This window comes from Canis aureus, chromosome 9 (assembly GCF_053574225.1).
Source record: "Canis aureus isolate CA01 chromosome 9, VMU_Caureus_v.1.0, whole genome shotgun sequence".
In the NCBI taxonomy this organism is placed as follows: Eukaryota; Metazoa; Chordata; class Mammalia; order Carnivora; family Canidae; genus Canis; species Canis aureus.
In genome coordinates, this window is record NC_135619.1 from 10,118,097 (window position 1) to 10,143,175 (window position 25,079).

At 35.5% G+C, this 25,079-nt stretch overlaps 1 long non-coding RNA gene across 1 annotated transcript in view; it reads left to right on the forward strand.

The window, feature by feature from the left end:
• Positions 1–1,941: 1,941 nt before the first annotated feature.
• Positions 1,942–25,079, forward strand: part of LOC144320031 (uncharacterized) — a 49,499-nt gene continuing 26,361 nt past the window's right edge. The window contains exons 1-2 of the long non-coding RNA XR_013385627.1: positions 1,942–2,101; positions 2,707–2,861. This is a non-coding gene — a long non-coding RNA (uncharacterized LOC144320031). The remainder of the gene's footprint in view (positions 2,102–2,706; positions 2,862–25,079) is intronic.

Sequence of the window (25,079 nt, forward strand, 5' to 3'; positions counted from 1 at the left end):
CTATATCCAATTGTAAGAACTGCTTCATAAGATTCCAAGGCTCTGTTTTTCTTAAACTTCATCTCTCATACAACCCAAATGCTCACCAAGTAATCACTACATTCATTCAACCAGTTATTCATACAATCATACATTTTGCAATTCATATCTTTATCCCTTCACCAAAGTATCCAGTTGCACCCCTACCCCCATTTATTACTTTTATTGAATTTATCACAAGTTGTGATTTTTTTGTCTTTTAGAAAAAAAATGTGTTTACAATTTTTTTATCCTCACTTAGAATGTTAGGCTCCATGACCGCTAAGATAACTTCCATTTCATTCACCATTGTTCTCTACGTTTAACCCAGTTCCCGATGTGTGTACAGGTATATATATATTTGAATGTGTATGGCTACTTGGATAAATATTGGGCAAACATCTTAATATTTAATTAACTTTTTAATTTATTCATTGAACACATGTTTATTGAGAGATCTGTTTTGCCTGGCCTTATGTTTGATGCTGAAGATCCAAAATTTATATTAGATCCAACTCGGGTAGCCCTCCAAATATGAGTGAAAGGTGTAATCATTGATTTTTATGAAGTCAAAATTGAATATTTAACTGTCTGATCCAACTCATTACTTTTCCCCAGAAATACTTGAAGTATTCTTTTTATTCTCAACCTGAGATTTAGTATAGAGTACTCAAAATGTAGGTTACAATTTTCTTTTGTTTTTGTTTTCTATCACTTATGAATATTACTTAGGAAACAGGGATGCACTAAGTTAAATTTCCTGCTCCAAGTGAAAACATCTATAAAAGGTGTGTAAATAATAAGCACAATTTTTAAAGAGAATATAAGAATTTTTTATTTAAATCTCAAATCAGTTAATTACTTATCTCAAATGCTTATTTTAAGGCTTCAAAAATGAAAGAGGTAGCTGTTGGAAGGTGACAAACAGGATTTTTCTTGCTTCTAAACCTTTTTTTCTATAAAATAATAGGCTTATAGGAATCTCTCTTTCTATAATTAGAGAAAAACTGGCTTCTCTCTAGATTAGAGTCACTAGAGCAGTTTAAAAAGAAACCCTCCAAATCTCACAAATACTTTATGTGGGGGGATACATCTTACATAGCCTGGAATTTTTTCTTTCCTTCCAAAGATCCTGAATTGAAAGGGAAATAGATACCTACTGACTAATGCAGGAAGAATACCTTAGGCATGCATTTCATGTGATAATTGCTTTTCTTTTGCATTTAGGAACTACAGGCAAAAGTGAGAGAAATGTAGCTGGTTTTATTACCCAGAGGGAAAGCAATCACTATGCTTGTCAGGTCTATGAACATTTCTCCCATCCTGGGAAATCTTTGAAAAATAAAATCATGTTGGTGGCTATCTTGCAGTGCACTCAATTAAAGCTAAGTTGTTAGATTTTTTCCTAAGAAATGTCAGCTACTACCATTACCCAGTATCTGACCAGGTCACATGGAAAATAAACGTGTTCATGCTATACTATCCTCATTTGTCAGGGACTGAGCTAAAAAGAAATACTGATTAGTATCTCATGGATATTCATTCTGGTTTTACTTGGGGCAAATTACATTCATCCTGCAAACTCTTTGACCACAAATGGTTATCTTTGCTGCTTGATTTGCCTCTAAAATATAACAATGCAGAATTTTATAATTTAAACGTATAGATCAAATGCAACTGGTTTATGCATAAGCTGGATGAAAATTTGAAGAAATCTGCTTCATCAAGCATTAATAGAAAAAAAGATACAATTAGAGACTGTTCTGTTGAGACTATAACTAAACCTCTGATTTTAGTTACTGTGGAGGAGAGAGTGACAGAAAGAGAGAATGAGTGAATAAGATGGTAATTGGGTTTCTCAGATTGTTCTATTTGGAAAATGTCACATTTCAGAGATTCTGCTGCCTTTCTTTCCAGGATAGAAGGTGAGATTCAAGAAAGCTTTTGTGGATATAGAAAGCGCAAATTGCCTCATCAGTCATCCACTCCATCTTCAACTACTTTAATAACTCTCATTCCAGTGCTCAGCTGAGGCACAGACTCAAGGCCAAAGTCTACTCCTGAGATATAGGAAGAGTAGCAGGTATTTTTTAGACTGGAGAACTTGGGAAAAATTAAAACAAAATCTACTGTTCTAGCCCAATATATATTCTCAGAATGAGTTTGTCCTGATACTTTCTTAATCCAAATCCTCTGCCAATGCTTGCAAATTATTTTGTTATTGAGTTATCTCTAATTTAGCCATTTTACCATATGGTATTGTTTCTAATTATTTCAAAGAGCTATGAAAATTGCCAAAACCATTCAAGGAACATTTCTTATAGGCTACATAATTTTATCTGCCCTGCCTCTAAATTTTTATCAAAAGGTGGTGACATCACCTGAAAAGGACTACAATTCTAATATTTTCTTTTATACATTTTCCTAAAGATGTCTATTTGATTCTCAGAGAGATGCAACTATGAATATTCTTTCATAGTTTGTTATTACACTTTTACTTTACTAAGATTTCATCAGCATAGATGGAACTATTCCATCACTATTTTGTCCAATTATGTTTTCAAAGGACTCCCAGCCCACGGAATTTCCACTATAATTAGTTTTAAATTTTTTCCAACTACATTTGGTTTTTACAGTAATTTTATATTATCCTGGCTATATTTTCATTTTTTACAATATTTTTCTTAGGTTTCATTTATATGAGAGACACAAAGAATTTGCACAAGTCACATCCTTGCCATATCTGATTATATTAAACTCACTGCACGGTGGAAGCAGTATTGACCAACACAGAGCAAAGATGAAAAGAAGGAAAACTTCTTCGTTATTTTCTTCTCTCTCAAGTGAGTAAGTCAATTTGTATTATTTTTGATTTATTATTTGAGATTTTTTTTTACAGCTCCAAATATAAATGCATTTTACATGGAGTACTTGTTTCATTATGACTGAAAAAGTAAGTTATCTCAGCAAAGTGGTACAGTATCCATGCCAAGAAAATATGAAAATACTGACTCTTCAGCAAGGAACTAACTTAGCAAAGTAGTCTCATGATAAAGGAACATATATAAATTATTAAAAAGGGTAGAACTTGCTTATTAGCTCAGGAGTTTGCATTAGAAATATTAAATATAAGAAATTCAGGTATCTGGAAAGAGAGGCTCAAGATGAGAAGTGGAACCGTTGCTGAGTAAAGGCCAATTTCTTGACAGTGAGGACTGAAATAGTATGAAGTAAACAGCTAAAATGTTCAATTGTGCACCAAATCTTGTGGAACTTTGGATTCAGAAGATTAACTACAGATTATGATGATTTTTAAGGCTTTGCTTATTGCTCTCTGCTTATAAATTTCTTTTCATTTTTGAAAAAAAAGAGAATTATAGAAATTCAATGTTAAAATTGTACTATGAGCTACCAAGTCTAATACATGTTCATTTTGGAGGCAAACATACCAATACTTCACCTGTGTTTACTTTAATTCTACAAATGTCAAAAAAAATTCTACAAATGTCAAATATGATTTCAAATATTCTTCAAATATGTTTTTTTGTCCATTAAATGTATATAATTCTGTTTCAAATTTACAATGCACATACATTTCTAATAATGTAATATTTATTTGTTTTATACTAAAGGCAATCTCCCAGTGTTGCTGTTGTCCTTGTTAAATAGGGACGTGACTTCATAAAGGGAAAAAAATGGGACAGTATGCATAAGTAACTTGCTTTCTAAGCAGGGAATTGCTAATTTCCAGGTCACACACTGAACCTACATCATTTTTCAGGTAATATTTTATTGGGAAATCATACAAAATGTGTTTTATAGTAGAACTATAGAGATTAAGGCAGAAAACTGTTTAAGTAACCATCTATGCATGCTGTCAGCTTGAAGTAGGGCCATTTGGGGTGAATGACTATATGAAGCAGTAAGAGCTGTAAAGAGTATCTTACAGTTTCACACAGGACTTATTTTGTGGGTTGAGTAGTGCAAAAGAAGAGAAGTTGGTAAGCAAAAGCACCAAAAATGCTTTAGACTATTTTTTGTTACTCTTCCGAGTATTCTTTCCAGACTATTATCTTGAAAGAGTTTAAATCTATATTTCATACCTAAATTGAATATACCAAGTAAAAGCCTATGCTATATAGTATAAAGTGAATATGGGTGAAAAAAAGAGATATGATTGAGAAGTCTCCATTTTATTGTAATACAATATCATGGAACTTTCCCTGAAGATTGATGTTTATAGTGAATATAGCTACTCTTTGTCAAGGACCATGGGAAACTGAAATTTTAATTCTGTGGATACCTGCCTACTTCTAAGCCCCTCCTCAACTGCCTCTAAAGATGTTAGTAATCAACATGGGTTTCTATCATCTCTGTTAAAAGAATCTTTTTTTTTTTTTTTACCAAAATTTCTGATTCTTTCCAGCTATACAGTTTCTGGTACTGTGAACTATTTCATTTAACCTGTTCCATTTTTTTAATATCATGTTTTACATAGATTTCTGGTTTATTCCCTATGAAAATTATATTGGGCGCAGCCCAGGTGGCTCAGTGGTTTAGTACTGCCTTCAGCCCAGGGCCTGATCCTGGAGACCCGGGATCGAGTCCCATGTCAGGCTCCCTGCATGGAGCCTGCTTTTCCCTCCGCCTGTGTCTCTGCCTGTCTCTCTGTTTCTCATGAGTAAATAAATAAAATCTTTAAAATATATAAATATATATATATGTATATAAATAATCAACTGTATGAATTAAGATGGAAAAGATCACCAGCTTACTCAGGACTTTTTTCTTTGATAGAAACACATGGTTCTGTCCCTGAGCACAGGTAATTGGGCAGATTTATTTTGGGTACTAGTGTTTAGTCCTAGAGTTTAATATGAAAACAAAAAAGAAAAGTGAATCACCATGGGTGATTGGAACAAGAACATAGAAATTGACTTAGTTTATAATGAATGGAAAAACAGAATATCAGTTTAACAACCTCTCATGCCAGTAGGCCAGGGAACATACTTAATTAGAAGAATATGAACTCTACTATCTCCAACATATTTTTAAAAATTTAAGCTGCTTTATTAAAAACATTACTTTCCTGTTTTTCTATGTTTCTGTATGTGGAAAACAAGTGACAATAGACCTACAGACATAACACAATAATTTAGGGATTCTGGAATGCTACAGTATTTTTGTCTCTAATCTTTCCTACTGAAAAGAAATACTTCTTTTTCTTTTTAATACTGTCACGTGGTAAATTAGTATAAAGGAATGCAAATTAAAGACTTATGCCAACATCACACATTTAAATCCTTTTTAATCTATGTAAAAGCAGACTTTCTTCCCTTTACTTTTAACAAGATTAATTCATAGAAATCTCTATAGGACATTTCTCTTGATTGAGAAAGACTTGTAGCCCTTTAAATATTAGAGCTGTGCCAGAATGTCCATAAATAATTCCTACTCTCCCACAAACTAGAGTGCTAGTAAATGTGCAGACACTGCAGATTTTTACTGTTTCCTCTGCTTGCATTCATATTACAATAAATGAGAATAGATTTCTAATATCCATTTCTATTACATACATTAACTGAAGCTGTGGGGGTAAAATGAAAAATTTGCTAGGATTTGAGACACTGAGAAGGCCCATATGTTTATGTGTGGGCAGAAGAGTCAGTATTTCTGCCATGCGGTTTGGTATTTTTTGCTTTCCTTTTTTTTTTTTTTTTTTTTTTTAGAGTAGCTTAAAATGTTCTAGGGTTTGCTAAAGGTTGAAGAGCATTCAAACACCATTCTGTTAGTTTAATTGTAGCCCTTTCTGTTAATAATTTTGGAAGGATGAACCAGGTTCAATTAAAAAGCCTGAACTGAGAGAAAAAATAAGCCAAATTGAAATGTACATGAACAAGTTTAGATTGTGCACTTCTTGGCATTATTTTCTTTCAATGAATAATTAGCATGAAAATGCACTGTAAAATTTAATTATAAAGAAGTTGTCTTTCTATCCACAAGTGAAATTAAAATAAATCTGCTATTTAGGATGATATAATTTTTATGAGTGTTGATTTGTCTATGTCTCAATTGATTTACTATGGAGGAGTTTAAAGATGTTTCCACATCATAAACTTTTTGGTGGAATATGTACCTGTATATCCCCATTATTTGGCAATGCACATCATAAATATTTGCCAAAAAAGGATTAGAAAATCAGTGGCAGAGTTGGAATGTGATCTCTGAAGACTTAAATTAATGGAATTCTGCTAGAGACATAAAAGTTGTTTCCCTGCTGTTCACATCTGTTGCATTCTGGAAAAAAAGAAAATGTTATGTGAAGAGCTGTGCTTGCATAGCTGACTCTTCTTGATTTGTGCTGATGATAGCTGAAGCTTCAATCTTGGCATCTTCCACTGCACATTGTCATCAGCAAGGTAGGAACACATCCTTGAATTAAATTAGAATTCAGTGTGAAATCTGATTTGTTTGACAGAAATTCACTTCTAGTCTAATCTGTAGAAATGCAACTGTTTTAAAAGTTACTACAAAATATTTGAAAATATTACCAAAGGTAATCTACCTGCAAAAAAAAAAAGTAATTTTTGAAGTTTCCTCAAAGAGAAAGAAAGCAATCATAAATACCATTCAAAAGTTAAGGCCACAATGAAGGTGAGAAAAAATCCTGGTCACACTCACAAAAGCCTTATTGAAGGGACATAATTAAATGGTTTATGAACCTTGAGTTTATAACAAGTTCTAACTCACACTGTTTTTTCTTATCTCTTTTCCTTCTTCTTTTGCATTTTACAAAGATCTGTGCTGTCTTTTACCTCCCTAGGAATAAACAGAGTATTAGTGTCAGGGATTTCTTTAACAGGATAAGCAGCATAGAAAGAGAAGTTTGGGTAAAGTGACAAATTAAGAACAATATTCTGTGGAATAGCCAAATTCTCACCTGGAGGTAATGAGAGATCCCTGGCTTTGATAAACAGAAAAGAATAAAATGTAGATGGCGTTAAAAACTATAGAGATAGGGACACCTGTGTGGCTCAGCGGTTGAGCATCTGCCTTTGGTGCAGGGCATGATCCTGGGGTCCTGGGATCAATTCCGCATAGGGCTTCCTGCAGGGAGCCTGCTTCTCCCTCAGCCTGTGTCTCTGCCTCTCTCTGCGTGTCTCTCATGAATAAATAAATAAAATCTTTAAAAAAAAGAAACTATAGAGATAAGTGAGATAATCAATCAATAAAATGTAAAGATAAAGAGATTAAGTGAAGAAGGAAAATATCCAACAAAGATACTAAGAATAAATAACTAAGTAGTAGGATCAGAATCAGTGTTCTAGAAATTATGAAGTGAGAATATAAAGTTAAAGGGAATGGTTACTAGGGTTACATGCCACAAAGAAGTTAGAGTAGAAAGTGGCTATATAATTTGAATATTACCAGCTTATTAGTTAATTATTGGAGAGCAAAGAGCCAGAAAGAGATTTTTAAGATAGAAGTAAACAAACATTAATTAAGCACTAAAAATAGTGAGAGTAACCTCTTAGCAAACTGAACATACAGAGATAAATGTGAGGATGATAGATTGAACCATGGTCCTCCTTAATGTATCATGCATGGAGCGTATTGGGAGGAAAATATGTGAAGGAGGGAATTAAAATCTTGAACCCCAGGGACGCCTGGGTGACTCAGCAGTTGAGCGTCTGCCTTTGGCTCAGGGCGTGATCTTGAGGTCCCAGGATGGAGTCCTACATTGGGCTCCCTGCAGGGAGCCTGCTTCTCCCTCTGCATCTGTCTCCGACTCTCTCTGTGTCTCTCATGAGTAAATAAATAAAATCTTTAAATAAAAAAACCCTTGAACTCCAAAAAGGATGTGAAACAAGTTTCTTATTTCAATGACTTGAAATATCATTGTTGTTTTTATTTTTTTTAAGATTTTATTTATTTATTCATGAGAATACACAAAGAGGAGAGAGAGAGAGGCAGAGACACAGGCAGAAGGAGAAGCAGGCTCCATGCAGGGAGCTTGACGTGGGACTCGATCCCGGGTCTCTCCAGGATCACACCCTGGGCTGCAGGAGGCGCTAAACTGCTGAGCCACCGGGGCTGCCCTCATTGCTGTTTTTATTCATTTAAGATTATAAATTAGTGGTCTTGGATGAAGACTTGTCTTTATACAAAACAAATTTATTTTATTTTATTTTTTTAAAAAAATATTTTATTTATTTATTCATGAGAGACACAGAGAAAGAGAGGCAGAGACACAGGCAAAGGGAGAAGCAGGCTTCATGCAGGAAGCCCCATGTGGGACTAGATCCTGGGACCCCAGGATCCTGCCCTGAGCCTAAGGCAGACACTCAACCACTGAGTTACAGAGGTGTCCCAATACAAAACAAATTTAAAAGGTAAGAAGTAGAGTTGTAAGACTGGATACAAAAATAATTCAAGATGGAATCCAGGAAGAATGCTATGCTAAAAAAGTTAATGATAATCCTCAGCAGCATGACAGATGGAAAATTATGAGAAAAGATAGAAACAGAAGAGTCAAGGAGTAGTATAGATTCCTCACAAATTATAAGAAGTTTCCAAATTTTAAAAAGAACTAGACTTTCAATTTCTAATGGAATTATAATGAGGGTTTGTAGTCATGAGAAGGCTGAATGAAACCATGTTGTTAACTTCAGGAAGAAAAGTGTTGGGTCTAAAAGAAAGATGGATGTAGACATTCTCCAGGATCTGGGCAAGGTGGTGGGGGGCAAAGATTGGGAGCATGTGCCTGGCAATCAGGCCATCCTCAAATCCTTCTACTCCTTTGTAATTTGTTTATTGTTTTTTCCTTTTATTAGTTATACTTCATAGTATGAAGTATCAAATATTTCTACAGATTTATTTTGAAAAACAGCATCCTATTGCAATTCTTTCTCAGCAGCAATTCTATTTTAAATTCTATTTCTTTTAGCTGGTAATTTTGAATATCAACTCAATGTCTCTAGATAATGGCCTTCTATTATTAGTTCTTTTGTTTTTGTTTTTGTTTTATAGCATTATGTTTTGACTTCCAACTATGGAAAATAAGGACTTAGCTTAGTTTTTATTTTCTTTCCTGTTTTCTCTACTTTTAAATTTTTCTTCTAGAGTTAATTTTTTTCTTGTTTGGTTTTCATATGTGCATTTCTCTAATTCAACCAAGACCTTTGTCAATTGCCTATTACCTATGTCATCTTTCAAGACATTTTGATGCCTCAAGCAATCTGTTGCTTTAATCTGTATGAAAAAGTCTTATGTAGAATCATTTGACTTATTACAATCTGGATGGGCTGCCTGCTATACCTGAGTACAGCTGTCATCCTGGAATCTCTCCTCTACATCATCCTCAGGACACTTTCATCACCCTCTTGTGTCTTGCCTTTCATTCACTTGTACATTAATCATCTATTCATATTTTTTGGCTGTGTGTGTAATTTGTTAGGTACTGTTTTAGGTGCTGGCTGTATACCAAAGCGGGGGGGGGGAGAAATAAAATTCATTACTCTTATTGACTTTATATTACAGTGATACTCAAAAGAGAATTCACTTCAGTAATTTTTTCCTCTTCTATATGGGTGCCTGATAAGAAGTATAAGAAAAAATACTCGTAGTGTTCTGTGGAGAAATAAGTGTTTCATTGTAATTATAGCTTATCATGCACTATCTAAAAGCAATCTGAGAAAGTCAACAGAACTTTCTGTAATTTTCCATCTGATTAGTCTTTCCTATAGTTTACTCCACTGTCTAAATAGTGTTTGGGAGGCACTCAAGATGAAATCTCTTTCAAAAACTTTGGGACTCACTTAGTAAGATTCCGCAAAATGTGTTAATGGACTTTTCTAATTTTTACCTCACGGGGAGTTATGTGAACTTTGAGGCCTATGGGGAAGATATATTTTTTAAAGTTTTTATTAAAATTCCAGGTAGTTTACATACAGTGTAATATTAGTTTCAGGTATACGATATAGTGATTCAGCACTTCCATTCAACACCTGGTACTTATCACAGCAAGTGAACTCCTTAATCTCCATCACCTATTTAACCCATTTCTTCCCACCTACCTCCCCTCTGGTAACCATCAGTTTGTTCTCTATAGTCAAGAATCTGTTTCTTGGTTTGTCTCTGTCTCTTTTCCTCCTTTTTCCCTTTGTTTCTTACATTCCATATATGATGAAATCATATGGTATTTGTCTTTCTCTGACCTATTTCACTTAACATAATACTCTCTAGCTCCATCCATGTCGTTACAAAAGGCCTGATTTCATTTTTTAATGGCTGAGTAATATTCCTTTATTTATACAAACATACACACACACACACACACACACACACACACCACTACTTCTTTATCTATTTATCAGTTGAGGGACACTTGAGAGAAACAGGGACACTGTTTCCATAATTCAACTACTGTAGATACTGCTGCTGTAAACATCAGGATGCATGTATCCCTTTGAATTAGTATTTTTGTATTCTTTGGGTAAATACCTACAAGTGCAATTGTTTAATCTAAGATAGTTGTTTTTGACTTTTTGAGGAACCTCCATACTTTCTTCCAGAGTGTCTGCACCAGTTTGCATTCCTATCAATAATGCAAGAGGGTTTTTCTTTCTCCATATCCTCGCCAGCACCTGTTGTTTCTTGTATTGTTGATTTTAGCCATTCTGACAGGTATGAAGTGATAGTTCTTAGTAGTTTTGATTTGAATTTCCCTGATGATGAGTGAATTTGAGCATCATTTCATGTGTTTGTTAGCCATCTGGATGTCTTCTTTGGAAAAATGTCTATTCATGTCTTCTTCCCATTTTTAATTGAGTTATTCATTTTTGGGGTTGTTGAGTTTGTATCAGTTCTTTATATATTTTGGATCCTAACCCTTTATGAGATATGTCATTTGCAAATATCTTCTCCTATTCCACAGGTTACCTTTTAGTGTTGTTGTTAAGTATAGACTTCAGTGGCATTAGTTACATTGTGCAGCTTGCCATCATCCATCCCCATACCCTTCATCCTGTAGAACTGAAATGCTAATCCCATTCAACAGTAACTCCCCATTCTCCCCTCCCCCAGACCCTGGCAACCATCATTATACTTTCTAAAATTTTGATTACTCATATAAGTAGAACCCTACAGTATTTGTCTTTTTCTGACTGGCTTATTTCATTCAGCATCATGTGCTCAAGCTTCTTCCATGTAATATATATCAGTTTTCTTTTTAAAGTTGAATACTACATTGTAAAAAAAAAAGGGGGGGGGGTGTTTGTTTGTTTCCTTTGCCTTGTGATGTACTTCCAGTAGTTTATTTGGCATATCTAGAGAGAAGTTGCTATGGCCAATGTCAAAGTGGTTGCTGCCTATTTTCTTTTTATGGTTTCAAGCCTAACATTTAGATCTTCAGTCCATTTTGAATTTATCGTTGTGTATGGTGCAAGAAAGTGGTCCAGTTTCATTCTTTTGCATGTTGCTGTTCAGTTTTCCATACACCATTTGTTGAAGAGGCTATCTTTTTCCCATTAGATATTCTTTTCTGTTTTGTCATAGATTAAATGACCATATAATTGTGGGCTCATTTCTGGCTTTTATCTATTCAGTTGATCTATATATCTGTTTTTGTGCCAGTACCATACTATTTTGATTGCTACAGCTTTGTAATATGACTTGAAGTCTGGAAATGAGAGGACTCCAAGCTTTCTTTTCTTCTTTGAGGTTGTTTTGGCTATTTGGGGTCTTTTGTGGTTCCATACAAATTGTAGGATTGTTTGTCCTAGCTTTGTGAAAAATACTGTTGGTATTTTATATTTTGATAGGGACTGCAATAAATGTGTAGATTGCTTTCGATAGTACAGACATTTTAACAATATTTGTTCTCCCAATCCACGAACATGAAATGTTTTTCCATATCTTAGTGTCATCTTCAGTTTCTTTCATCAGTGTTTTATAGTTTTCAGAGGACTTCTTTGATTTTACTTCTTTGATTAGGTTTACTCCTAAGTGTCTTATTATTTTTGGTACAATTATAAACGTGGTTGATTCCTTAATTTTTCTTTCTGGTGCTTCTTTATTGATGTATAGAAATTAAACGGATTTCTGTACATGGATTTTGTATCCTGCAACTTTACTGAAAACATTTATCAGTTCTGTTTTTCAGTGGTCTTTCAGGTTTTCTATATGGAGTATCAAGTCATCTGCAAATAGTGAGAGTTTTCCTTCTTCCTTGCCAATTTGGATGCCTTTTATTGTCTTTTATTTCATTTTGTTATCTAATACCAAAACCAGATAATGACTCCACTAAAAAACAAACAAACAAATAAAAAAAGAACTGCAGGCCAAAATTCCTGATGAACATGAATTCAAAAATTCTCAATAAAACACTTGCAAAAACCAAATCCAACAATACATTTAAAAAATCATTCACCATGACCAACTGGGATTTATTCCTGGGTTACAAGAGTGCTTCAGTAATTTGCAAATCAATCAATGTGATATACCACATTAATAGAAGAAAGGATAAGAACCTTATGATCACTTCAAAATAAAAAAAAAAAAATTAACAAAGTACAACATCCATTCATGGTAAAAACCCTTAATAAAGTAGGTTTAGAGGGAACATATCTTAGCATAATAAAGGCCATATATGAAAAACCCACAGCTACTATCTTCAATGGGAAAAACTGAGACTTCTTCCTCTATGGTCAGGAATAAGACAGAGTGACAGTCCACTCTCACCACTGTTATTTAACCTTGTCCTAGCCACAGCAACCTGGGAACATTAATTTCTTTAAATAGTTTTATTTAAACATAATTACTGAAGTGAAAAAAAAAAGTCACAGATGAGATAAACAGGGAAGGCAAAACACGAAGAAGCAAAGGTACTATTAATACTGTCTTCTCTCGGGGATCCCTGGGTGGCGCAGTGGTTTGGCGCCTGCCTTTGGTCCAGGGCGCGATCCTGGAGACTCGGGATCGAGTCCCACGTCGGGCTCCTGGTGCATGGAGCCTGCTTCTCCCTCTGCCTGTGTCTCTGCCTCTCTCTCTCTCTGTGACTATCATAAATAAATAAAAATTTAAAAAAAAAAAGACATTAAAAAAAAAATACTGTCTTCTCTCTCAAGTATCCTTGAAATAAAAAACAAAACCCAAAAGCTAGATATAAATTTTGATTAAAGAGAATGGCGGGCAGCCTGGGTGGCTCAGTGGTTTAGCACCACCTTCAGCCCAAGGTGTGATCCTGAAGACCTGGGATCAAGTCCCACATCAGGCTTGCTGCTTGGAGCCTGCTTCTCCCTCTGCCTGTGTCTCTGTCTCTCTCTCTCTCTGTGTGTCTCTCATGAATAAATAGATAAAATCTTTAAAAAAAAATAAAGAGAATAGCAATATATTTTACATATTTGGATTTTTTCCTAAATAAATATATTAAAGTATAATATCTGCATTTGACTCATTTGTTTCCATGTAGTTTTTAGACTCTTTCTGAGAAAGTGTATTTATAGGTGAATTTTTGGAACTTGATACATATTACAGTATCTTTATTTTCCATACACACAGAATTGATAAGTTTGGTCATTACAGAATTTTAGGTAGATAATACTTTCTTTCAGAAATCATCCTCACCAGTGTGGTGAAGAGTAATGCTATGTTGATTTCTCATCTTTCACATAAGACTTGTTTTCTCCTGTAGAATCTTTCAGAAGCTTCTCTTTAAAATCCTGTTTTCAGGGAGGCCTCAGTGGTTGAGCACCTGCCTTCTGCTCAGGCCTTGATCCCAGGGCCCCGGGATTGAGTCCCACATTGGGCTCCCTGCATGGAGCCTGCTTCTCCCTCTGCCTAAGTCTCTGCCTCTCTCTCTGTGTCTCTCATTAATAAATAAAAAAATTTTTTTTTAAAAATATCAGTTTTCAGAAATTCCAGAATGATGTTCTCTTGTGTGGCTCTGTCTTCCTTGAACAGAACACTTTGTGGGCACCTTCAGTCTAGACCTTATGTCCTAGAGTTTGGAATAATTATCATTAGGAATGTTAATCACTTATTCCTTCACATCTTCTCTTTCTCTTCTCCAAAAGCCCAGTTATGTGGATGTTATTTAGGCCCTTTGAAAAGTCGCTCTAATTTTTTGCTCTTTTCTCTCCTACAATACATTTCTTTGTGTATCATAACATCTAGGAGGTATCTTCAGTATTTTCTTCCAATACTTATTAATAATCTTTTAGCACTGCTACCTAATGTTAGGTTTTTTCCAAAATGAACAGTGGAGAAATAACAAGAAAACAGCAGAGCCCGGCGGCAGTAGGTTCGAGAGTGCTTTAATGGGGAGCACTCCCGGGCAAGGTTCCGTGACTCAGAGAGGTGGCCGAGTGAGGGAAGTCGCACCGGGGTCGGGGGGTGTGGGGGTTTTTAAGCCTTATTGGTTCCGGGTCTGGATCCAGGTGGGTCCCTTGCCTACACCGTGACCCTAGGTGATTGGCTGGGGGTGGGGATAGTACAGAAGATGGGGGGTGGTCCCTGGCTGGAAAGTCCTGGATGGAAAGTTTCCGTTTCCTCTCTAGGCTTTGATTTACTGGAGATGATGTGGTGGTCATGGCTGCTTTGGCAGAAAGATCAGCCATTTTGACCCAATTTGAGATGTCCGCCATTTTGGGTGTCCCTGTCTCTCAGCCAGCCCCACACCGAAATGTGAATTTCCCGAAGTTCCTTTTAAATTCACTGACTGTTTCTTTGCCAAGGAACCCCTTCCTCATTTCAGAACTCCTATATCTTATCTTATCTTTCTGGTAGATTTTATTTTTATGTTTTCTTTCCTAGGCAATGATTTTTCTCAAAAAATTTTTTTACTTTGTTTTAGTCCACAGCTTTCATATTAGCATCTTTGCAGTCTTTTCAATTATCCTTTGTTGTTTGCTCAGATTTAAAACTGTAGCACTGTAAAGCTTGTGAAAGCACTGAGCATGTGTATGGAAAGTTCAAAAAGGAGCTTTATTTTATATGGAGACATCTAACTGGATATTTTAGTTGACAGTGTGCTATCATGGGCTTTATTTTCTTTTCCTTTCTCTCCCTTCTTTCCTCTTACTTTCTTTTTCTTTCCCCTTTTCTCTTTCTCTCCCTCTCTGTCCATCTTATCTCACTATGTGTGAATGTGTGTGTTTGTGTGTGTGTGTCTTCTCAGAAGCTACTAAGATTCCCGATAAAAGAGTCTGCAAATTTTTTTTTTTCTTAGACAGCAAAGACCTGGCTCATGCTTTGGTAATTCAGGGACCCCAATGAAGAAAGGGTTCATTAGCACCATTTATATGCATGCATGTATTTTTCTTCAGTCTGAAGGATGGTGCCTACTTTGCCTATAATGAGACTCTATTATTACTAATTTACTAATTCTTTTTCACTTTTTCATTCACAAAAATCCAGTTGTTCTACAAAATAAAGAAGGAGAAATCGTCTTGTTGAACATAGCAGAGGAAGGGATTGGATGGAGTATTTCTTGAATAGGTTTTCAGCTAGTCCTTCTTAGTGTAGCTTTCTTGTATTTCACCCCAAACCCAGATTGCCTAGTGACTTTCAGGATTCTTGGGGGGGGGGGGGGGGGGGGGAAGAAGTTTGTTCTGAATTGTCCTATTAAAGATTTATGATTCAGGTTTCTTACCAGCATCAGGCATTTCCACTCATTTGTATGCTTTCCTAATTCCACAATTGTGATACTATTGTCTTTTTTTTCTTTCTTTTCATTTTTGTGGGTTAATGTCTTTAAAAATTCATTTATTTCATTAGATAACAAAATAGATATGTGTAGACATGTATATTTAATAAACTATCCCCACCTTCATTTCTACTCACCTTCAGCTTTTTTGAAATACATTGGAATGATTATACTATTACAAAATCTGACGGTGTTAATATTCAATATACATTTGCTCAATTAACTAATATATAAAAAATGAATGAATAAAGACTTGACTGTCTTTCTAGTGATATTGATGAGCAAATTAGTAAATGTAATAGTAAATAGAAGCATTTGGGAACATATGTGGACTATTTGCCACTTGCAATTGAAGGTTAAAATTTGAAAGAACATGTATTTATGAGCAGTGAACAGATGGCTGTGGTTATGAAGTTAAAAATAGGATTTTAAAATTCTAATTGTTGAAGACATTGGATCTTACAGTACTCAGAATAATGTAGATAGCAAAACATTCCTATTTGATCAAAATAATTTAAAGTGAAATATCAGAGGGAATTCTCCAAAAAAACAAACAACAAAACAAAACACACACAAACTAGATTTTATAAGAGAAGGAGGTATGCCATATTAATAATCATTGTAGAGAGGATGCATAGGAAGTACATATAAAGAAATTAAGCTATTGATATGTGGAACTTCAATAACTGTTCAACTAAAACTACAAATAAAGTGAGGACCTGATATTTTAGTTAAGGTAGGTAGATATGTCCTCATGATTATACCAGAAATTCAATGGAATAGGATTCATAACTGGAATATGGCCATTATTTTAAAGAAACAATTCTAATCAAAGGAGTTGGATATAAGAAAGTATACAGATGCAAAGTAATCTACAAACCACACGGGGACAGTTGTTCTCACCAAATGCTCCATTTATGTACCAATTCTTGCAATTCAGGAAAACCACGTACCTGGTTCTGGGTAATGGATAGTGGGCAGAAGTGATATGTAACATTTTTGAGACAGAATGATGAAAATATGCACCTGATTTTCTGGTTGACACCCAGTGAATTGTGATATTCCAGGTAGTAGAGATCCTGGCCAACCTGGATCCTTGAATGAGTATATAGAACAGAAGACTCTTCCCATTACCAAGCCTACCTGAGCACATATCAATGACCAAGAAACAAACTTTCCATGTTGTTTTTAAGCAATTTATATGTTACAGTGCACTAGAACCACCTAATTAAGGTAAGTACATTAGTGATTGTAGTGATGACTATTAGAGAGATGGGAAAGCACAGTTTAGCAAAAGTTTAGCAAAAAAGGATAACATACATGTGAAATGAGAAAATCTTATCCACATTTTAACTGGAAATTTTTATTCAGTTAAAACAAGAAGAATTGATCCTTTTTTTATTTGCCTGGCTGAAAATTCAGTTTAAATATCTGTCTGTCATAGTGATGAACAATTAGTAAAGGGTGATTAGGTCATGAAACTACATTATTGGCACAAAGTGATAATGATTTAAAAATATGAATACAAATTAGCATATACAATTGAATATATAAGCTTAGGGAAATATGTTAAAAACTTTATGAAAATAGTAGACATCACACCATGGATTGAAATAAGAAACAGACTAAAGATTGGCAAATGTTTGTTTTGTTTTATTTTTTTTATAAAAAGAAAAAATAGGATGCCTGGGTGTCTGGGTGGTTGAGCACCTGCCTTTGGCTCAGGGCCTGATCCCAGGATGCCGGGATCCCATGTCGGGCTCCCTGCATGGAGCCTGCTTCTCTCTCTGCCTGTGTCTCTGCTTTTCTCTCTCTCTCTGTGCCTCTCATGAATAAATAAATAAGATCTTTAAAAAAAAGAAAATATTAAAATATCAGAAATACAAAAAGGAAAAATAGGCAGCTAAAAACATTACCATTACCCATGTAGATTGCTGTTCTATCAGCTCACATTTTAAAAGAATGAGCAAGGGGCAGCCCCGATGGCTCAGTGGTTTGGCGCCACCTTCAGCCCAGGGCATGATCCTGGAGACACAGGATCAAATCCCACATCAGGCTACCTGCATGGAACCTGCTTCTCCCTCTGCCTGTGTCTCTAGCTCGCTCTCTCTCTCTCTGTCTCTCATGAATAAATAAATAAAATATTAAAAAATAATAATAATAAAAATAAAAAAAATAAAAGAATGAGCAAGAAATATATAAGCAAATTAAGAACACTGACAAATCTCTAAGGATATTGACAATGAAATTAGACTTAGAAGTGAATCGAGGGTACCAGAAACAGAGATTTTTAAATTTTGTTTTGATCATAAAAAAGAGAGACATATAGAGTTACGTGTCCAACTCTTGATTTTAGCTCAGGTCATGATCTCAGGGTCCTGATATCGAGCCCTGCATCAGACTCTCTGCTCTATGGGGAGTCTGCTTATCCCTCTCCCTCTGCCCCTTTCCCTGCTGGTGTGCATGCCCATTCTCTCTCAAATAAATAAATAAATAAATAAATAAATAAGTAAATAAGCCTTTAAAAAAAGAGAGAATGAGAGACCTACAACCGAGGCAGTGTTTGCAGAAAACAAAATTAAATAGAACTCTTATTTTGCTGCATCAAAGATGGTCTTAAAATTAATATAGTAGGGGATCCCAGGGTGGTGCAGAGGTTTAGCACCTGCCTTTGGCCCAGGGCGCGATCCTGGAGACCCGGGATCGAATCCCACGTCGGGCTCCCGGTGCATGGAGCCTGCTTCTCCCTCTGCCTGTGTCTCTGCCTCTTTCTCTCTCTCTATGTGACTATCATAAATAAATAAATTTAAAAAAATTAATATAGTATATCTTGCTTTAATGAGAACAATACATGAGACAGGGGTATGTGAAAAGTCTACCCATGAAGTTTAATTTCATCATGAACATTTCAATATAAACATCATAAACAGCATGACTGTAAATTAATAGAATAGTCTAGGAAATATAGAATAGTCTAGGAAATTTTAACCAAGTCATGGAAAATGGGAATAGGATAAAAAAATAAAGAAGGACTAAGATTGCAGTTTTCAAAACAGTGGATTCTGGAATTATAAACTAAGTATAATGAGCATCTCCAGAAAAAAGAATGTAAGAAAATGGACTGTTAAACACAGGATATTGGAGTAGTCATAAAGGAATATTAGAGTTACTAGAACCAGCACAAATTCAATAATATAGCAAGGCTTGCTGAACTGATTTTACTTATTTATTTACAGTGTATTCAGAATTTGAGAAAAATTTTAATATATTCTCATGTATAGTGGAACAATTCAACACTGATGAATAGACAGGGTCACATGGATTCTGACCTCTTTGCCAAGTACTAGTAAGGGATAGATGTTTATTGTCTCATAATATTCTACAATTGGCCTCTTCAAAATTGTTATCATGATTTTAATGAAACGTAAAAACCATGTTTATTGAATTTGATAATGACACAGCTCAGAAATCATGCTAATGATCTGAAATACTGAATCTTTATCTGAATAAATTTGGAATGACTGGGGTAAGGCTGAGCAAGAAAAATTCTAAGATTTCTCAGATGACCCAAATTCATATTTACAAAAGGAAACATATTGGCCATAGGAAACGGGTTTTATTTCCACTCTCTGTGATCTGAGAAAGCTGTCATCCACCCAATAAATATTTGTAAACTGCCTACTGTGTGCCAGGAACTTAGTCCACTGAGGATCTGTCCAATAATAAACAAGAGCTCTTAAGCCTGGAGAGGGAAGAAAGATAAAAATTTAAAATATTTCAAAGTCTGTAGTTCAGAAAAGCGCTTATACTTTTCTGTTTAGTTCTAAGAGATAAGAACCAGTGGCCAAAACCACAAGATATATTAGATATTAAGAAAACTTTCTTTTCATTGAGACTTCATTAAAGAGTAGGATGCCTGGTGAGATTAAGGCCCTACCTCTTTTTGATCAAACATGCCAGATTCTTATCTGAGTAAGTGTTGATCTGATATGGAAGATGTTGCTTGAATTTCTCAAAAGATTGTGTCTACTATCCCTCCCAAGACTTGATAGTTACATTATTCTTAGCAGGCAGGTACTTAGAATATATGGCATTGGTGCTTTCCATGCTTCAAAAATATTGGTTCATGTCTAGCAGAAAACTGTGGAGACAGAATAATGGTGGATATATGAATTTAAGTAACTTTGGGTTTCAATTACAAAAGCAATAGAGCTGTTGGGAGAAATAAAGCAAGCAGCACATAAGTAACTGAACTAATGTGAGTTTGCTGCTTGATGAGTTACAGGTAGAGACTGTACCAGGTAGACCTGTCACACAAAAGACCCTTTATTTGCAGCAAACAAGATGACAGGAATAACTTTCAAAGCCATGACTCCTCAACTGGGAATGAGTGGGTTTCTTTTATTTAGAGTTAGGATGAATATTCAGAAAGGGAAGCTTTGTCATCACATGTAAAGGTGGGCATAAGGTTGCACAGGCATACTTTGAAAACATGCCTATACTTGCATCCTATATTATGGTAATGAAGCTTATGCTTTTCCTAGGGTAGAAACTAATATTATAGCGAGGCACATAAAATGACTTTTCTTTCTGAGGACCCCTAACTCTTCCTGCTTACACAGGAGTATTACAATTAGCATACTTTTATACAACACTGAAGTGTTAGTGTCACATTTTGTTATTACTGCAACATGTGCATTTAAAGACAGACACATAAATTAGGCTAAGCTGAAGGTGCAGGGTTTTCAATTTTAATACTGCCTTATGAAAATATGGCATCTGTAAATGAGAGTCTATTGGGACAGGAATAAGTTGCTTGTTTTAGTTAAGGGAGAAATTTGCCATAGGAAGGGAGTTGGATGTATGATTTTGATTCCCTGCAGGATGGAAAAGATGATATCATTAGTATTAAAAACCCATCAACACCCAGCATGTTATTGAGGCTGTGTTTGGAAATGCTAAGTGATACTGACACACAAATGTTTTCAGGGTCATTTGCAGAGAGTGTAGAATCAAAACTAGACACTTTTAGACTTGCTGAACAGAAAAAGGAATTTGAAAAACAAAATAGTTGAGTTTTCAGAGGAAAAGTCCTATTTCAAGGTTACTGTTAAATGATTGACACTAACTCAACACCTTTCCCCTGGTAAATGACAGGAATTCAGTTGAGTAAATTTTAAGGATCTAATTGGCTTTATGAGAGGATTCATGATTCAGGCATCATCCCCTGTAGCAACTAGAAAAGAGCTCCAGAGGGCTATAACAAGGGAAAAGCTTTAAAAGGTGGGACAAGAAAGTCATAAACCACCAAACAAACAAAAGTGATCATTTTGGGCAAGTCCCTTTGGGGGACAAGAGAATCTTCTTAGATTACATTTCTGGGGAAGAGTGAAGCTACAGGTAGGTTGGGTTTTAAGCCCCTTTGGTAACATGGGTCTAGCACTAGTGACACTGTTTTAGGCCTGTGGTTTTCTTTTTAACACACTCAAACAGCACAGGAGAGAGAAGTCTGTTAGCTGTTTACTCTTTTAAAAATTTAACCAATTGATTCCATGGAAATTCTGGTCTACAAGGTTAGAAAAACCTTACTACTCTAATTCTTGTTTCCCGAGTGACCACTATAAGATTAAGGTGAAAAAAGAGCAACATTGAGAAAGAAAGCATGGAATATCTGAGTATAAGAATTCTGCTTTAATTAGACAAGTTTATATTTGAAACAGAAAATCCAATGGGAGAATCAATTTACTTTACAACAGTTTATATTATTTTTAAGTTCATACATTTTAATTTTAACTCCTTTACAAAACATGCCGATAGTAATTTAATTAATTCAATCCTAGATCTTTCAAAGGAAAGATTCTTAGATCAATATTTCTGACGCTTTGATTCAATATGTTAAAATCTTACCCTATACTTCTCGTTGCAGTTTTCTAGCCCCTAAGCTGTAAAGGAGAACAGAATTTGCCATGCCAAATGTGTCTCTTTAGCATAAGGATTATTTTGAGCTGGTATTTTTTTTTTTTTAATAGCAGGCAAGAGAGAAGTTCTAAAACCAAGTCAACCTTTTGTAACAGACATTTATATTTATAAGAGAAATCTCCATTTGTAAGGGGTCTTCCTTCCTATCTGTTCCAGAGAGAGGAAGATAACTAATCTCTAGAAATTCTTATCAACAAAGAAGGCATGGACTAAAATCTGTAGAACAACCATACCCTTGTTTACTGTACTTTGCCTGACAAACTTCCATAACGGACTCCCCTACCTCAAAAATCATTATATGTCTTTGGAGGGAGATGGTATTTAAGGTAATGGCTAGGGTCATTTTGGAAGTTACTCAGTTTTCTTGGGTCTCCCTCATGTAAACTTCTGTTTTGTTTTGTTTTCTCCTGTTAATTTGTATTTTATTATAGGGTGGTCTCATCCACAAACCTAGAAGAATAGAAAGAACATTATTTTTCCTCCCCTACAACTGTCTTTATCTCTCCTTGTTATGCCTCATTCATGAGAAGAATAGGAAGCCTAAATGGAGTACATTTTTAAAACTAACTGCCAGTGCCATTCAGTAGCATACATTACCCAAAAGTACAGAATCTTAACTTCCTTCCTTTTGTTCATTTCTTTGGAGATAACAATTGCAAGTATTTGCCAAGTAATTCAGTAAGTCTTTAAAGTCTGAAACCGGGGGCAGCCTGGGTAGCTCAGCGGTTTAGTGCCACCTTCAGCTCAGGGCCTGATCCTAGAAACCTGGAATCAAGTCCCACGTCGGGCTCCCTGCATGGAGCCTGCTTCTCCCTCTGCCTGTGTCTCTGCCTCTCTCTTTCTGTGTCTCTCATGAATAAGTAAAAAATCTTAAAAAAATAAATAAAGTCTGAAACCGGGAATTTATCACTGTACTTAAGTTTCAAGGCATAAATAGTACTTTTTTGACAGTCACAAACTTTACAAATAAAAAGAAAAAAAAAGCTCTAAATGCTTAGTAGTAAGTTCAGCAGCTTAGCCTCTCCTTTTCTTTCCAAGCTAAACCAGTAGAACCCTTGTTGCCATAACACAAGGAGAAGAAAATTAAATTGCTTTGTTTTTGTTTTGTTTTCATTTGTCTTCCATTGTCTACTAAAGTGGTTTTTGTTGTTGTTTTCTCAATTGTTAATATGCATAGCAATCAACCTGAGATTCTATTATAATGTAGATTCTGAATCAGTAAATCTGGGCCTGAGGCCTGAGATTTTCATTCCTAATTAGCTCTCAGGTGATGGTGATGTTGATCAGCACAAATCACATTTTTGGTAACAAGTGTCTAGGATCTTAATTTCTTTCTTCTTTTGATATTATCCTAACATTATTGTTTGAGTTGTTCTCATTAGAATTTTCTTAGAATGGTCAGTATATCTTGGTATTTCTACATTAAATAGATTTATAATTTTGCAGAAATGACAAATTTCTTTTCTTTTTCTTCCTTCCTTCCTTCCTTTCTTTCTTTCTTTCTTTCTTTCTTTCTTTCTTTTTCTTTTCTTTCCTTTTCTTTTTTTCTTTTTTTCTTTCCCCTAATTGTGGTATTCATGGAGAGGTAGGGAATATGATGCAATATAATGCAAGATGATGGTTACTATGGATAAACCTACAAGTGATGTAGTATGAGGGTTGGAGCAAGCTCTGTAATGGAACCAACATGAGTTTACTCCTCGTTGAGTCAGAAATTGCACCATGTTGAGTTGTTGCACAAAGAAAATTATATTTGCAGCAAATGAGATCACAGGGAATGCCTTTGAAAGCTGTGATTCGGGCAGCCCCAGGGGCGCACCGGTTTAGTGCCGCCTGCAGCCCGGGGTGTGATCCTGGAGACTCAGGATTGAATCCCACGTCGGGCTCCCTGCATGGAGCCTGCTTCTCTCTCTGCCTATGTCTCTGCCTCTCTTTCGCTCTCTTTGAATAAATAAATAAATAAATCTTTAAAAAAATGTTGCATCTTAAAACAAAAACAAAAAAAAAGCTGTGACTCCCCAAACAAGAGTGAATGTATTCTTTTTATTTAGAGTTATGATGAATATTTAGATAGGGAAAACTTGTCATTATATGTAGAGGTGGGTGGGCATAAGGTCACACATCTGTCTAAAGGAAACATGCCTATACACACATTGTACATTATGTAAATGTGGCTTGTGCTCTACATTGGGTAGATTTTAGTATTATAATGTAGTAAAGGTAATTGTCAGTCATTCTAGAGGTCACTCCATGGTCCATCTGTGCAGGTGGGAGTCAGGGGTTAAGCTCAAACTGGTCTGGGTGTTCTAGGCCAGTAGGAGGTTTTGCTATGGCTGGAAGGATGGTTTCACTTTGTATTTGCCTGAATTAAAAGATAAGCTGAAAAGAAGAGCATAAGGAAAAAATGTGGGACAAAGGTGGGTGAGTACAAGCAGGTGGGTAGTAAAGGTCAGGTCTTGGAGTTTAGCTGGTGACAGCTCCACAGCAGAGTACAGAAGGGAGACACACTGCTGAGTTTCATCTCTTTCCTTCTGTATTTCTTAATGTAAATAGCTCTGGCTTCCATTCATTGAACTCCGTCTGTATTCCAGGTTCTAGTTTAACACTCTTGAAAATATTTGTTTTTAGATTTTTTTTTTTAATTAAGAAGTTTGTTATCCCTGCATTACAGATAAGGAAACATCATTCATCCCATTTGAAAGATGGGGGGTTAATTAGTCTGTTAAAAGTTAAATACTTCTCAACTCAGTTTCTGAGGCCAGCATTTACCCTAATTTCCAAACCAGTTAAAATAGTACCAAAAAAATAAAAATAAAAAAAGAAAGAAAGAAAATTACTGACTAATATCTCTCATAAACCTAGGTAAAAAATCATTTGTAAATATTAACAAATCAAATTCAACAATAAGAAAAAAGCCCATAACAACCAACTAAAATGTAATCTAGGTATGTAAGACTGTTTCAGCATATGTGTTAAGTTTTTTTAGTAACTAGACGGAAATGAGACCGCCAAGGCAAGCGAGGGTCCAAGAACAGATTTTATTGCAGGCACCCTCGGGCGAGGTTCCACGACTCACGGGGGAAAGAGAGTGAGTCGAGGAAGTCGCCCCAAGACAAGGTGGTAGGGGGTTTACATAACGTTGTAAGCAGAACGGTTTCCTATTGGTTGGCTCATATGCAAAGGAAGGATTGCAATCCAACCAGTCAGAGTGACCCTCACTATGCAAAGGAAGGATTGCAATTCGACCAGTCAAAGGTGACTTCCTCCTCTGGGGTTTGAAGGGCATTGGGTTCGGTTGAGGAAGTCCAAAGGAGAGGTGTAAGGGTCTGCTCAAGCTGTCATCCCAAGTGGAGGTGGTGACAGGAACTTCAGCCAT